This window comes from Sphaerodactylus townsendi, unplaced genomic scaffold, assembly GCF_021028975.2.
Source record: "Sphaerodactylus townsendi isolate TG3544 unplaced genomic scaffold, MPM_Stown_v2.3 scaffold_18, whole genome shotgun sequence".
In the NCBI taxonomy this organism is placed as follows: Eukaryota; Metazoa; Chordata; class Lepidosauria; order Squamata; family Sphaerodactylidae; genus Sphaerodactylus; species Sphaerodactylus townsendi.
This window is the reverse complement of record NW_025950341.1, coordinates 1,924,196-1,940,021: the sequence shown is the minus strand read 5'-3', so window position 1 is coordinate 1,940,021 and position 15,826 is coordinate 1,924,196. Positions and strand designations below refer to the sequence as shown.

Here is a 15,826-nt window from a genome sequence, read left to right as displayed (position 1 = left end):
CCACCCCCCCCCCCCCCCACCCCCCCCCCCCCCCACCCCCCCCCCCCCCCACCCCCCCCCCCCCCCACCCCCCCCCCCCCCCACCCCCCCCCCCCCCCACCCCCCCCCCCCCCCACCCCCCCCCCCCCCCACCCCCCCCCCCCCCCACCCCCCCCCCCCCCCACCCCCCCCCCCCCCCACCCCCCCCCCCCCCCACCCCCCCCCCCCCCCACCCCCCCCCCCCCCCACCCCCCCCCCCCCCCACCCCCCCCCCCCCCCACCCCCCCCCCCCCCCACCCCCCCCCCCCCCCACCCCCCCCCCCCCCCACCCCCCCCCCCCCCCACCCCCCCCCCCCCCCACCCCCCCCCCCCCCCACCCCCCCCCCCCCCCACCCCCCCCCCCCCCCACCCCCCCCCCCCCCCACCCCCCCCCCCCCCCACCCCCCCCCCCCCCCACCCCCCCCCCCCCCCACCCCCCCCCCCCCCCACCCCCCCCCCCCCCCACCCCCCCCCCCCCCCACCCCCCCCCCCCCCCACCCCCCCCCCCCCCCACCCCCCCCCCCCCCCACCCCCCCCCCCCCCCACCCCCCCCCCCCCCCACCCCCCCCCCCCCCCACCCCCCCCCCCCCCCACCCCCCCCCCCCCCCACCCCCCCCCCCCCCCACCCCCCCCCCCCCCCACCCCCCCCCCCCCCCACCCCCCCCCCCCCCCACCCCCCCCCCCCCCCACCCCCCCCCCCCCCCACCCCCCCCCCCCCCCACCCCCCCCCCCCCCCACCCCCCCCCCCCCCCACCCCCCCCCCCCCCCACCCCCCCCCCCCCCCACCCCCCCCCCCCCCCACCCCCCCCCCCCCCCACCCCCCCCCCCCCCCACCCCCCCCCCCCCCCACCCCCCCCCCCCCCCACCCCCCCCCCCCCCCACCCCCCCCCCCCCCCACCCCCCCCCCCCCCCACCCCCCCCCCCCCCCACCCCCCCCCCCCCCCACCCCCCCCCCCCCCCACCCCCCCCCCCCCCCACCCCCCCCCCCCCCCACCCCCCCCCCCCCCCACCCCCCCCCCCCCCCACCCCCCCCCCCCCCCACCCCCCCCCCCCCCCACCCCCCCCCCCCCCCACCCCCCCCCCCCCCCACCCCCCCCCCCCCCCACCCCCCCCCCCCCCCACCCCCCCCCCCCCCCACCCCCCCCCCCCCCCACCCCCCCCCCCCCCCACCCCCCCCCCCCCCCACCCCCCCCCCCCCCCACCCCCCCCCCCCCCCACCCCCCCCCCCCCCCACCCCCCCCCCCCCCCACCCCCCCCCCCCCCCACCCCCCCCCCCCCCCACCCCCCCCCCCCCCCACCCCCCCCCCCCCCCACCCCCCCCCCCCCCCACCCCCCCCCCCCCCCACCCCCCCCCCCCCCCACCCCCCCCCCCCCCCACCCCCCCCCCCCCCCACCCCCCCCCCCCCCCACCCCCCCCCCCCCCCACCCCCCCCCCCCCCCACCCCCCCCCCCCCCCACCCCCCCCCCCCCCCACCCCCCCCCCCCCCCACCCCCCCCCCCCCCCACCCCCCCCCCCCCCCACCCCCCCCCCCCCCCACCCCCCCCCCCCCCCACCCCCCCCCCCCCCCACCCCCCCCCCCCCCCACCCCCCCCCCCCCCCACCCCCCCCCCCCCCCACCCCCCCCCCCCCCCACCCCCCCCCCCCCCCACCCCCCCCCCCCCCCACCCCCCCCCCCCCCCACCCCCCCCCCCCCCCACCCCCCCCCCCCCCCACCCCCCCCCCCCCCCACCCCCCCCCCCCCCCACCCCCCCCCCCCCCCACCCCCCCCCCCCCCCACCCCCCCCCCCCCCCACCCCCCCCCCCCCCCACCCCCCCCCCCCCCCACCCCCCCCCCCCCCCACCCCCCCCCCCCCCCACCCCCCCCCCCCCCCACCCCCCCCCCCCCCCACCCCCCCCCCCCCCCACCCCCCCCCCCCCCCACCCCCCCCCCCCCCCACCCCCCCCCCCCCCCACCCCCCCCCCCCCCCACCCCCCCCCCCCCCCACCCCCCCCCCCCCCCACCCCCCCCCCCCCCCACCCCCCCCCCCCCCCACCCCCCCCCCCCCCCACCCCCCCCCCCCCCCACCCCCCCCCCCCCCCACCCCCCCCCCCCCCCACCCCCCCCCCCCCCCACCCCCCCCCCCCCCCACCCCCCCCCCCCCCCACCCCCCCCCCCCCCCACCCCCCCCCCCCCCCACCCCCCCCCCCCCCCACCCCCCCCCCCCCCCACCCCCCCCCCCCCCCACCCCCCCCCCCCCCCACCCCCCCCCCCCCCCACCCCCCCCCCCCCCCACCCCCCCCCCCCCCCACCCCCCCCCCCCCCCACCCCCCCCCCCCCCCACCCCCCCCCCCCCCCACCCCCCCCCCCCCCCACCCCCCCCCCCCCCCACCCCCCCCCCCCCCCACCCCCCCCCCCCCCCACCCCCCCCCCCCCCCACCCCCCCCCCCCCCCACCCCCCCCCCCCCCCACCCCCCCCCCCCCCCACCCCCCCCCCCCCCCACCCCCCCCCCCCCCCACCCCCCCCCCCCCCCACCCCCCCCCCCCCCCACCCCCCCCCCCCCCCACCCCCCCCCCCCCCCACCCCCCCCCCCCCCCACCCCCCCCCCCCCCCACCCCCCCCCCCCCCCACCCCCCCCCCCCCCCACCCCCCCCCCCCCCCACCCCCCCCCCCCCCCACCCCCCCCCCCCCCCACCCCCCCCCCCCCCCACCCCCCCCCCCCCCCACCCCCCCCCCCCCCCACCCCCCCCCCCCCCCACCCCCCCCCCCCCCCACCCCCCCCCCCCCCCACCCCCCCCCCCCCCCACCCCCCCCCCCCCCCACCCCCCCCCCCCCCCACCCCCCCCCCCCCCCACCCCCCCCCCCCCCCACCCCCCCCCCCCCCCACCCCCCCCCCCCCCCACCCCCCCCCCCCCCCACCCCCCCCCCCCCCCACCCCCCCCCCCCCCCACCCCCCCCCCCCCCCACCCCCCCCCCCCCCCACCCCCCCCCCCCCCCACCCCCCCCCCCCCCCACCCCCCCCCCCCCCCACCCCCCCCCCCCCCCACCCCCCCCCCCCCCCACCCCCCCCCCCCCCCACCCCCCCCCCCCCCCACCCCCCCCCCCCCCCACCCCCCCCCCCCCCCACCCCCCCCCCCCCCCACCCCCCCCCCCCCCCACCCCCCCCCCCCCCCACCCCCCCCCCCCCCCACCCCCCCCCCCCCCCACCCCCCCCCCCCCCCACCCCCCCCCCCCCCCACCCCCCCCCCCCCCCACCCCCCCCCCCCCCCACCCCCCCCCCCCCCCACCCCCCCCCCCCCCCACCCCCCCCCCCCCCCACCCCCCCCCCCCCCCACCCCCCCCCCCCCCCACCCCCCCCCCCCCCCACCCCCCCCCCCCCCCACCCCCCCCCCCCCCCACCCCCCCCCCCCCCCACCCCCCCCCCCCCCCACCCCCCCCCCCCCCCACCCCCCCCCCCCCCCACCCCCCCCCCCCCCCACCCCCCCCCCCCCCCACCCCCCCCCCCCCCCACCCCCCCCCCCCCCCACCCCCCCCCCCCCCCACCCCCCCCCCCCCCCACCCCCCCCCCCCCCCACCCCCCCCCCCCCCCACCCCCCCCCCCCCCCACCCCCCCCCCCCCCCACCCCCCCCCCCCCCCACCCCCCCCCCCCCCCACCCCCCCCCCCCCCCACCCCCCCCCCCCCCCACCCCCCCCCCCCCCCACCCCCCCCCCCCCCCACCCCCCCCCCCCCCCACCCCCCCCCCCCCCCACCCCCCCCCCCCCCCACCCCCCCCCCCCCCCACCCCCCCCCCCCCCCACCCCCCCCCCCCCCCACCCCCCCCCCCCCCCACCCCCCCCCCCCCCCACCCCCCCCCCCCCCCACCCCCCCCCCCCCCCACCCCCCCCCCCCCCCACCCCCCCCCCCCCCCACCCCCCCCCCCCCCCACCCCCCCCCCCCCCCACCCCCCCCCCCCCCCACCCCCCCCCCCCCCCACCCCCCCCCCCCCCCACCCCCCCCCCCCCCCACCCCCCCCCCCCCCCACCCCCCCCCCCCCCCACCCCCCCCCCCCCCCACCCCCCCCCCCCCCCACCCCCCCCCCCCCCCACCCCCCCCCCCCCCCACCCCCCCCCCCCCCCACCCCCCCCCCCCCCCACCCCCCCCCCCCCCCACCCCCCCCCCCCCCCACCCCCCCCCCCCCCCACCCCCCCCCCCCCCCACCCCCCCCCCCCCCCACCCCCCCCCCCCCCCACCCCCCCCCCCCCCCACCCCCCCCCCCCCCCACCCCCCCCCCCCCCCACCCCCCCCCCCCCCCACCCCCCCCCCCCCCCACCCCCCCCCCCCCCCACCCCCCCCCCCCCCCACCCCCCCCCCCCCCCACCCCCCCCCCCCCCCACCCCCCCCCCCCCCCACCCCCCCCCCCCCCCACCCCCCCCCCCCCCCACCCCCCCCCCCCCCCACCCCCCCCCCCCCCCACCCCCCCCCCCCCCCACCCCCCCCCCCCCCCACCCCCCCCCCCCCCCACCCCCCCCCCCCCCCACCCCCCCCCCCCCCCACCCCCCCCCCCCCCCACCCCCCCCCCCCCCCACCCCCCCCCCCCCCCACCCCCCCCCCCCCCCACCCCCCCCCCCCCCCACCCCCCCCCCCCCCCACCCCCCCCCCCCCCCACCCCCCCCCCCCCCCACCCCCCCCCCCCCCCACCCCCCCCCCCCCCCACCCCCCCCCCCCCCCACCCCCCCCCCCCCCCACCCCCCCCCCCCCCCACCCCCCCCCCCCCCCACCCCCCCCCCCCCCCACCCCCCCCCCCCCCCACCCCCCCCCCCCCCCACCCCCCCCCCCCCCCACCCCCCCCCCCCCCCACCCCCCCCCCCCCCCACCCCCCCCCCCCCCCACCCCCCCCCCCCCCCACCCCCCCCCCCCCCCACCCCCCCCCCCCCCCACCCCCCCCCCCCCCCACCCCCCCCCCCCCCCACCCCCCCCCCCCCCCACCCCCCCCCCCCCCCACCCCCCCCCCCCCCCACCCCCCCCCCCCCCCACCCCCCCCCCCCCCCACCCCCCCCCCCCCCCACCCCCCCCCCCCCCCACCCCCCCCCCCCCCCACCCCCCCCCCCCCCCACCCCCCCCCCCCCCCACCCCCCCCCCCCCCCACCCCCCCCCCCCCCCACCCCCCCCCCCCCCCACCCCCCCCCCCCCCCACCCCCCCCCCCCCCCACCCCCCCCCCCCCCCACCCCCCCCCCCCCCCACCCCCCCCCCCCCCCACCCCCCCCCCCCCCCACCCCCCCCCCCCCCCACCCCCCCCCCCCCCCACCCCCCCCCCCCCCCACCCCCCCCCCCCCCCACCCCCCCCCCCCCCCACCCCCCCCCCCCCCCACCCCCCCCCCCCCCCACCCCCCCCCCCCCCCACCCCCCCCCCCCCCCACCCCCCCCCCCCCCCACCCCCCCCCCCCCCCACCCCCCCCCCCCCCCACCCCCCCCCCCCCCCACCCCCCCCCCCCCCCACCCCCCCCCCCCCCCACCCCCCCCCCCCCCCACCCCCCCCCCCCCCCACCCCCCCCCCCCCCCACCCCCCCCCCCCCCCACCCCCCCCCCCCCCCACCCCCCCCCCCCCCCACCCCCCCCCCCCCCCACCCCCCCCCCCCCCCACCCCCCCCCCCCCCCACCCCCCCCCCCCCCCACCCCCCCCCCCCCCCACCCCCCCCCCCCCCCACCCCCCCCCCCCCCCACCCCCCCCCCCCCCCACCCCCCCCCCCCCCCACCCCCCCCCCCCCCCACCCCCCCCCCCCCCCACCCCCCCCCCCCCCCACCCCCCCCCCCCCCCACCCCCCCCCCCCCCCACCCCCCCCCCCCCCCACCCCCCCCCCCCCCCACCCCCCCCCCCCCCCACCCCCCCCCCCCCCCACCCCCCCCCCCCCCCACCCCCCCCCCCCCCCACCCCCCCCCCCCCCCACCCCCCCCCCCCCCCACCCCCCCCCCCCCCCACCCCCCCCCCCCCCCACCCCCCCCCCCCCCCACCCCCCCCCCCCCCCACCCCCCCCCCCCCCCACCCCCCCCCCCCCCCACCCCCCCCCCCCCCCACCCCCCCCCCCCCCCACCCCCCCCCCCCCCCACCCCCCCCCCCCCCCACCCCCCCCCCCCCCCACCCCCCCCCCCCCCCACCCCCCCCCCCCCCCACCCCCCCCCCCCCCCACCCCCCCCCCCCCCCACCCCCCCCCCCCCCCACCCCCCCCCCCCCCCACCCCCCCCCCCCCCCACCCCCCCCCCCCCCCACCCCCCCCCCCCCCCACCCCCCCCCCCCCCCACCCCCCCCCCCCCCCACCCCCCCCCCCCCCCACCCCCCCCCCCCCCCACCCCCCCCCCCCCCCACCCCCCCCCCCCCCCACCCCCCCCCCCCCCCACCCCCCCCCCCCCCCACCCCCCCCCCCCCCCACCCCCCCCCCCCCCCACCCCCCCCCCCCCCCACCCCCCCCCCCCCCCACCCCCCCCCCCCCCCACCCCCCCCCCCCCCCACCCCCCCCCCCCCCCACCCCCCCCCCCCCCCACCCCCCCCCCCCCCCACCCCCCCCCCCCCCCACCCCCCCCCCCCCCCACCCCCCCCCCCCCCCACCCCCCCCCCCCCCCACCCCCCCCCCCCCCCACCCCCCCCCCCCCCCACCCCCCCCCCCCCCCACCCCCCCCCCCCCCCACCCCCCCCCCCCCCCACCCCCCCCCCCCCCCACCCCCCCCCCCCCCCACCCCCCCCCCCCCCCACCCCCCCCCCCCCCCACCCCCCCCCCCCCCCACCCCCCCCCCCCCCCACCCCCCCCCCCCCCCACCCCCCCCCCCCCCCACCCCCCCCCCCCCCCACCCCCCCCCCCCCCCACCCCCCCCCCCCCCCACCCCCCCCCCCCCCCACCCCCCCCCCCCCCCACCCCCCCCCCCCCCCACCCCCCCCCCCCCCCACCCCCCCCCCCCCCCACCCCCCCCCCCCCCCACCCCCCCCCCCCCCCACCCCCCCCCCCCCCCACCCCCCCCCCCCCCCACCCCCCCCCCCCCCCACCCCCCCCCCCCCCCACCCCCCCCCCCCCCCACCCCCCCCCCCCCCCACCCCCCCCCCCCCCCACCCCCCCCCCCCCCCACCCCCCCCCCCCCCCACCCCCCCCCCCCCCCACCCCCCCCCCCCCCCACCCCCCCCCCCCCCCACCCCCCCCCCCCCCCACCCCCCCCCCCCCCCACCCCCCCCCCCCCCCACCCCCCCCCCCCCCCACCCCCCCCCCCCCCCACCCCCCCCCCCCCCCACCCCCCCCCCCCCCCACCCCCCCCCCCCCCCACCCCCCCCCCCCCCCACCCCCCCCCCCCCCCACCCCCCCCCCCCCCCACCCCCCCCCCCCCCCACCCCCCCCCCCCCCCACCCCCCCCCCCCCCCACCCCCCCCCCCCCCCACCCCCCCCCCCCCCCACCCCCCCCCCCCCCCACCCCCCCCCCCCCCCACCCCCCCCCCCCCCCACCCCCCCCCCCCCCCACCCCCCCCCCCCCCCACCCCCCCCCCCCCCCACCCCCCCCCCCCCCCACCCCCCCCCCCCCCCACCCCCCCCCCCCCCCACCCCCCCCCCCCCCCACCCCCCCCCCCCCCCACCCCCCCCCCCCCCCACCCCCCCCCCCCCCCACCCCCCCCCCCCCCCACCCCCCCCCCCCCCCACCCCCCCCCCCCCCCACCCCCCCCCCCCCCCACCCCCCCCCCCCCCCACCCCCCCCCCCCCCCACCCCCCCCCCCCCCCACCCCCCCCCCCCCCCACCCCCCCCCCCCCCCACCCCCCCCCCCCCCCACCCCCCCCCCCCCCCACCCCCCCCCCCCCCCACCCCCCCCCCCCCCCACCCCCCCCCCCCCCCACCCCCCCCCCCCCCCACCCCCCCCCCCCCCCACCCCCCCCCCCCCCCACCCCCCCCCCCCCCCACCCCCCCCCCCCCCCACCCCCCCCCCCCCCCACCCCCCCCCCCCCCCACCCCCCCCCCCCCCCACCCCCCCCCCCCCCCACCCCCCCCCCCCCCCACCCCCCCCCCCCCCCACCCCCCCCCCCCCCCACCCCCCCCCCCCCCCACCCCCCCCCCCCCCCACCCCCCCCCCCCCCCACCCCCCCCCCCCCCCACCCCCCCCCCCCCCCACCCCCCCCCCCCCCCACCCCCCCCCCCCCCCACCCCCCCCCCCCCCCACCCCCCCCCCCCCCCACCCCCCCCCCCCCCCACCCCCCCCCCCCCCCACCCCCCCCCCCCCCCACCCCCCCCCCCCCCCACCCCCCCCCCCCCCCACCCCCCCCCCCCCCCACCCCCCCCCCCCCCCACCCCCCCCCCCCCCCACCCCCCCCCCCCCCCACCCCCCCCCCCCCCCACCCCCCCCCCCCCCCACCCCCCCCCCCCCCCACCCCCCCCCCCCCCCACCCCCCCCCCCCCCCACCCCCCCCCCCCCCCACCCCCCCCCCCCCCCACCCCCCCCCCCCCCCACCCCCCCCCCCCCCCACCCCCCCCCCCCCCCACCCCCCCCCCCCCCCACCCCCCCCCCCCCCCACCCCCCCCCCCCCCCACCCCCCCCCCCCCCCACCCCCCCCCCCCCCCACCCCCCCCCCCCCCCACCCCCCCCCCCCCCCACCCCCCCCCCCCCCCACCCCCCCCCCCCCCCACCCCCCCCCCCCCCCACCCCCCCCCCCCCCCACCCCCCCCCCCCCCCACCCCCCCCCCCCCCCACCCCCCCCCCCCCCCACCCCCCCCCCCCCCCACCCCCCCCCCCCCCCACCCCCCCCCCCCCCCACCCCCCCCCCCCCCCACCCCCCCCCCCCCCCACCCCCCCCCCCCCCCACCCCCCCCCCCCCCCACCCCCCCCCCCCCCCACCCCCCCCCCCCCCCACCCCCCCCCCCCCCCACCCCCCCCCCCCCCCACCCCCCCCCCCCCCCACCCCCCCCCCCCCCCACCCCCCCCCCCCCCCACCCCCCCCCCCCCCCACCCCCCCCCCCCCCCACCCCCCCCCCCCCCCACCCCCCCCCCCCCCCACCCCCCCCCCCCCCCACCCCCCCCCCCCCCCACCCCCCCCCCCCCCCACCCCCCCCCCCCCCCACCCCCCCCCCCCCCCACCCCCCCCCCCCCCCACCCCCCCCCCCCCCCACCCCCCCCCCCCCCCACCCCCCCCCCCCCCCACCCCCCCCCCCCCCCACCCCCCCCCCCCCCCACCCCCCCCCCCCCCCACCCCCCCCCCCCCCCACCCCCCCCCCCCCCCACCCCCCCCCCCCCCCACCCCCCCCCCCCCCCACCCCCCCCCCCCCCCACCCCCCCCCCCCCCCACCCCCCCCCCCCCCCACCCCCCCCCCCCCCCACCCCCCCCCCCCCCCACCCCCCCCCCCCCCCACCCCCCCCCCCCCCCACCCCCCCCCCCCCCCACCCCCCCCCCCCCCCACCCCCCCCCCCCCCCACCCCCCCCCCCCCCCACCCCCCCCCCCCCCCACCCCCCCCCCCCCCCACCCCCCCCCCCCCCCACCCCCCCCCCCCCCCACCCCCCCCCCCCCCCACCCCCCCCCCCCCCCACCCCCCCCCCCCCCCACCCCCCCCCCCCCCCACCCCCCCCCCCCCCCACCCCCCCCCCCCCCCACCCCCCCCCCCCCCCACCCCCCCCCCCCCCCACCCCCCCCCCCCCCCACCCCCCCCCCCCCCCACCCCCCCCCCCCCCCACCCCCCCCCCCCCCCACCCCCCCCCCCCCCCACCCCCCCCCCCCCCCACCCCCCCCCCCCCCCACCCCCCCCCCCCCCCACCCCCCCCCCCCCCCACCCCCCCCCCCCCCCACCCCCCCCCCCCCCCACCCCCCCCCCCCCCCACCCCCCCCCCCCCCCACCCCCCCCCCCCCCCACCCCCCCCCCCCCCCACCCCCCCCCCCCCCCACCCCCCCCCCCCCCCACCCCCCCCCCCCCCCACCCCCCCCCCCCCCCACCCCCCCCCCCCCCCACCCCCCCCCCCCCCCACCCCCCCCCCCCCCCACCCCCCCCCCCCCCCACCCCCCCCCCCCCCCACCCCCCCCCCCCCCCACCCCCCCCCCCCCCCACCCCCCCCCCCCCCCACCCCCCCCCCCCCCCACCCCCCCCCCCCCCCACCCCCCCCCCCCCCCACCCCCCCCCCCCCCCACCCCCCCCCCCCCCCACCCCCCCCCCCCCCCACCCCCCCCCCCCCCCACCCCCCCCCCCCCCCACCCCCCCCCCCCCCCACCCCCCCCCCCCCCCACCCCCCCCCCCCCCCACCCCCCCCCCCCCCCACCCCCCCCCCCCCCCACCCCCCCCCCCCCCCACCCCCCCCCCCCCCCACCCCCCCCCCCCCCCACCCCCCCCCCCCCCCACCCCCCCCCCCCCCCACCCCCCCCCCCCCCCACCCCCCCCCCCCCCCACCCCCCCCCCCCCCCACCCCCCCCCCCCCCCACCCCCCCCCCCCCCCACCCCCCCCCCCCCCCACCCCCCCCCCCCCCCACCCCCCCCCCCCCCCACCCCCCCCCCCCCCCACCCCCCCCCCCCCCCACCCCCCCCCCCCCCCACCCCCCCCCCCCCCCACCCCCCCCCCCCCCCACCCCCCCCCCCCCCCACCCCCCCCCCCCCCCACCCCCCCCCCCCCCCACCCCCCCCCCCCCCCACCCCCCCCCCCCCCCACCCCCCCCCCCCCCCACCCCCCCCCCCCCCCACCCCCCCCCCCCCCCACCCCCCCCCCCCCCCACCCCCCCCCCCCCCCACCCCCCCCCCCCCCCACCCCCCCCCCCCCCCACCCCCCCCCCCCCCCACCCCCCCCCCCCCCCACCCCCCCCCCCCCCCACCCCCCCCCCCCCCCACCCCCCCCCCCCCCCACCCCCCCCCCCCCCCACCCCCCCCCCCCCCCACCCCCCCCCCCCCCCACCCCCCCCCCCCCCCACCCCCCCCCCCCCCCACCCCCCCCCCCCCCCACCCCCCCCCCCCCCCACCCCCCCCCCCCCCCACCCCCCCCCCCCCCCACCCCCCCCCCCCCCCACCCCCCCCCCCCCCCACCCCCCCCCCCCCCCACCCCCCCCCCCCCCCACCCCCCCCCCCCCCCACCCCCCCCCCCCCCCACCCCCCCCCCCCCCCACCCCCCCCCCCCCCCACCCCCCCCCCCCCCCACCCCCCCCCCCCCCCACCCCCCCCCCCCCCCACCCCCCCCCCCCCCCACCCCCCCCCCCCCCCACCCCCCCCCCCCCCCACCCCCCCCCCCCCCCACCCCCCCCCCCCCCCACCCCCCCCCCCCCCCACCCCCCCCCCCCCCCACCCCCCCCCCCCCCCACCCCCCCCCCCCCCCACCCCCCCCCCCCCCCACCCCCCCCCCCCCCCACCCCCCCCCCCCCCCACCCCCCCCCCCCCCCACCCCCCCCCCCCCCCACCCCCCCCCCCCCCCACCCCCCCCCCCCCCCACCCCCCCCCCCCCCCACCCCCCCCCCCCCCCACCCCCCCCCCCCCCCACCCCCCCCCCCCCCCACCCCCCCCCCCCCCCACCCCCCCCCCCCCCCACCCCCCCCCCCCCCCACCCCCCCCCCCCCCCACCCCCCCCCCCCCCCACCCCCCCCCCCCCCCACCCCCCCCCCCCCCCACCCCCCCCCCCCCCCACCCCCCCCCCCCCCCACCCCCCCCCCCCCCCACCCCCCCCCCCCCCCACCCCCCCCCCCCCCCACCCCCCCCCCCCCCCACCCCCCCCCCCCCCCACCCCCCCCCCCCCCCACCCCCCCCCCCCCCCACCCCCCCCCCCCCCCACCCCCCCCCCCCCCCACCCCCCCCCCCCCCCACCCCCCCCCCCCCCCACCCCCCCCCCCCCCCACCCCCCCCCCCCCCCACCCCCCCCCCCCCCCACCCCCCCCCCCCCCCACCCCCCCCCCCCCCCACCCCCCCCCCCCCCCACCCCCCCCCCCCCCCACCCCCCCCCCCCCCCACCCCCCCCCCCCCCCACCCCCCCCCCCCCCCACCCCCCCCCCCCCCCACCCCCCCCCCCCCCCACCCCCCCCCCCCCCCACCCCCCCCCCCCCCCACCCCCCCCCCCCCCCACCCCCCCCCCCCCCCACCCCCCCCCCCCCCCACCCCCCCCCCCCCCCACCCCCCCCCCCCCCCACCCCCCCCCCCCCCCACCCCCCCCCCCCCCCACCCCCCCCCCCCCCCACCCCCCCCCCCCCCCACCCCCCCCCCCCCCCACCCCCCCCCCCCCCCACCCCCCCCCCCCCCCACCCCCCCCCCCCCCCACCCCCCCCCCCCCCCACCCCCCCCCCCCCCCACCCCCCCCCCCCCCCACCCCCCCCCCCCCCCACCCCCCCCCCCCCCCACCCCCCCCCCCCCCCACCCCCCCCCCCCCCCACCCCCCCCCCCCCCCACCCCCCCCCCCCCCCACCCCCCCCCCCCCCCACCCCCCCCCCCCCCCACCCCCCCCCCCCCCCACCCCCCCCCCCCCCCACCCCCCCCCCCCCCCACCCCCCCCCCCCCCCACCCCCCCCCCCCCCCACCCCCCCCCCCCCCCACCCCCCCCCCCCCCCACCCCCCCCCCCCCCCACCCCCCCCCCCCCCCACCCCCCCCCCCCCCCACCCCCCCCCCCCCCCACCCCCCCCCCCCCCCACCCCCCCCCCCCCCCACCCCCCCCCCCCCCCACCCCCCCCCCCCCCCACCCCCCCCCCCCCCCACCCAGTGGGTGGCCGCACAAGGGTGACAAGCCTCCCGGGAGGGTGGCCGGACAAGCCTCCCGGGAGGGTGGCCGGACAAGGGTGGGTGTCCAGCCACGGGAAGGGTGTCCGGACAAGCTTCCCGGGTGGGTGTCCGGCCACCAGGTGGATGGCCGGACAAGCCTCCCGGGTGGGTGGCCGGACAAGCCTCCCGGGTGGGTGGCCGGACAAGCCTCCCGGGAGGGTGGCCGGACAAGCCTCCCGGGTGGGTGGCCGGACAAGCCTCCCGGGAGGGTGGCCGGACAAGGGTGGGTGTCCGGCCACCGGAAAGGTGTCCGGACAATCCTCCCGGGGGGGTGGCCGGAGAATCCTCCCGGGTGGGTGGCCGGACAAGCCTCCCGGGAGGGTGGCCGGAGAAGCCTCCCGGGTGTGTTACCGGACAAGGCTCCCGGGAAGGTGTCCAGACAAGCCTCCTGGGTGGGTGGCCGGACAGAAGAGAAATACCTCCGGGGAGGGTATTCTGCGTACCTCCCTTGAAGGAGGCCGGACAAGAACAAAGGCTACAGTGCATGACTGGCTTCTATCCAGAAGGATCAGAGAAAATAGGGGTCCGTACTATAAAAAACATATAACATGAAGTTGGGCCTTTAGAAGATTCCAAAAGGAACAGATCAGAAATGGAGTTCCACAGAGCGGGCACCGTAACACAGAGCTGTGTGTTACTGCCTCATTTCAGAAGATTCGACTGAACAGGATCTCTACTATTGTTTTAACTGCTACAGGCAGGTTGGTAAGAGGAATAATGGGCAACATAGCGATTGAGACCAGCATTTTGAATTATTGCCCTAAGTAAAGCACTAGAAGCTATCAATTAAGTTCTTTCACTGGTCATGCAACAGGCGATGCTGGGTGTGTCTATTGTAAATATTTCTGGCACTTGGAGCACATGGATTGAACTTGCAAAAACTTAACGAGGTGCCTAATTCTACCCAGATGGTGCCAAGAAGCAGATACCATTGATGAAATATGAGTAGAAACAGGGATGCCCTTCCTCCACAGGAATGTACCACAGAGATAATAAAAGAGGCTTGGGAAATTCAGGGAGAAAACAAAGCAAGCATGTGCAAAAATCTTAGGTTCAAGTTTCAGCAATAGGACACCCCCCCCCCCATTGTATTAAGATGGCTGATGGTGTTTGTGGGAGGGTTAAGCCTGCAGGAAGCCCTTAAAGTGGCTGACCTGTGGCGAATTAGAAGCTGGGAGGAGGAAACCAGACATAACACATCAGGAATTGGAATTTGCAGTTTGGTCCTCTTCTTGCACACCAGATTCCAAATTTGAATTGAACCCTCACGTACCTGAAAACTGATTCCAGGCACAACACTCATAAAGCATGTTTGACTGAAAGTCCTTGGGGTGGGCACAAGTATAACACAGTGTATATTTAGGACCTTAAATACCAGATAAAATTGTTGGTAGTATCCTTAGCATTACATTAGCATCAAATCCCCTACCTCATCCTTTCAGCTGTTTAATGCCTGTTTTATTGAGTGATGAATGTTTTAATTGCTGATTTTTTGAGGACCTCATGAATGAGGAAGCCAACAAATGTAATCTTTTCCCTAGCAAACTATTCTCTGCCTCCCAGGAACTGGGAGACCACCTTCAGCTTTCCTGGGAGTTGTTCCAAATACCCAGGCCTCAGTTTCTCAAAATCAGGATTGTAGCAGACCAACCAGAAGCTCACGTGTAAATCCTACGGTAACTACTGGTTTGCTGCTCATGTCCACTCTATACAGAATTGCCTGTGTTTGTTGTCTCTACATATCTTATGCTTGTGTGCAATGTACCAGACAATTACTCTGTGTAAGCCTGGTCTTGCCATCAATTTGTGCTACCAGCACAGGCTAGCTAAGATATGGCCAGACAGACCAGAGTTCAGACAGGCAGCCAGCAAAGCATAGTCAAAACAGTCTGGAGTCAGGGGAGGTGGCAGGCCAATTCCTGGTCCAAAGCAGCCCAGAGTCAGGGAAGGCAGCAGGTAAATGTATGTTCAAGGCAATCCAGAGTCAAGGCGCAGGCAGGCAGGCAGGCAGGCAAAGGAAGACCAAGAATGTGAACTTTACCAGAAAGCTAAATCATTGTACCGTCAGAACCAAGCCCAAGACAGGGTTTATATAGGAGATCCTGGCTAATGAGGCTAAGATCCTGCAAGGACTCAGTCCTCCTCAGATGTAGATGCCTCCATTTCGCAAAGCATTCTGCCATGCCTAGCAGCAATGCAAGCACTTATTTTCACACTGCAATTGTAGCCTCTGCCTTTGCAGCCTTCATGCAGCTGGTTTGTTACTAGGCTCTTCTGAGATTCCTGATGTCTCTTGCAGTTGCATGGCATCAGGCTCTGCCTTGGCTTACAAGGAAAGGCTGAGATCTGGCTCTGTTGTCTTGTCTGCATTACCTTGTGAGGAACCTGCTTGGGCTCCACAGTGTCTTCAGGCTCTACACCAGAGTCCTCAGTGTCCAGGGACTGTCTCATGACACAATTAGATAGGGGGGATTAGGGAAGTCCAGACCCAACTTTTCCTTTTCATTTATTCACTGGCTCTTATCATAGTCAGGAGTTTCTCCAAACACAGCTGTATAATTTATCTTCATAAGGTGTTTCTGTGTACTCTAGTAGTAACCTGATGGCATGAGCAATATCCCAGTAGCCCAAAATCATTGCCATGATGCTCTCTCCTTTCCCCACTAGCTCCAGCAGCAACTAGTGTAGAGGAGGCGCCTGGATTTCAATAAAATAAAATAAATATTTTCCATGTCTACAGATATATTTTTATTTTGGTTTCATGTATAGCTTTTTATTATTAAGAGTAAAGCACAATACAATAAAATGTATATTTAATATTTTAAATAGATTTAAATAGATTTTTATTAGACTTTTCAACCTCTTTGGTTCCTAGCTTGTTTTCAGGTTATGTTTGGATGTGCCCCCCCCCCCCATTTTTGGTTGCCATTCGGTATGATGGGTCACAAGTTGAGCTGTTCTGGTTTATCTTCTGCCAGTGAAGTTACAGTAGGTTTGCTTAACAGAACAAATGAAACTGATTTGTATGGAGCATCTGTATAATAAGATAAGTCCAGCTGCAGGGATTAATGTAATCACCTGTCACATTCTTGCACAAGTAATGCTGGTATGGGCTTGAT

General features: G+C 84.5%; 1 protein-coding gene and 1 pseudogene across 1 annotated transcript in view; one reads left to right on the top strand and one right to left on the bottom strand.

Moving 5' to 3' along the window:
• The window catches only part of HMCN1 (hemicentin 1), a 414,195-nt gene that overhangs the window by 76,781 nt on the left and 321,588 nt on the right, over positions 1 to 15,826 (top strand). The window lies entirely within an intron of this gene.
• LOC125425051 lies at positions 14,166 to 15,350 on the bottom strand (annotated as a pseudogene).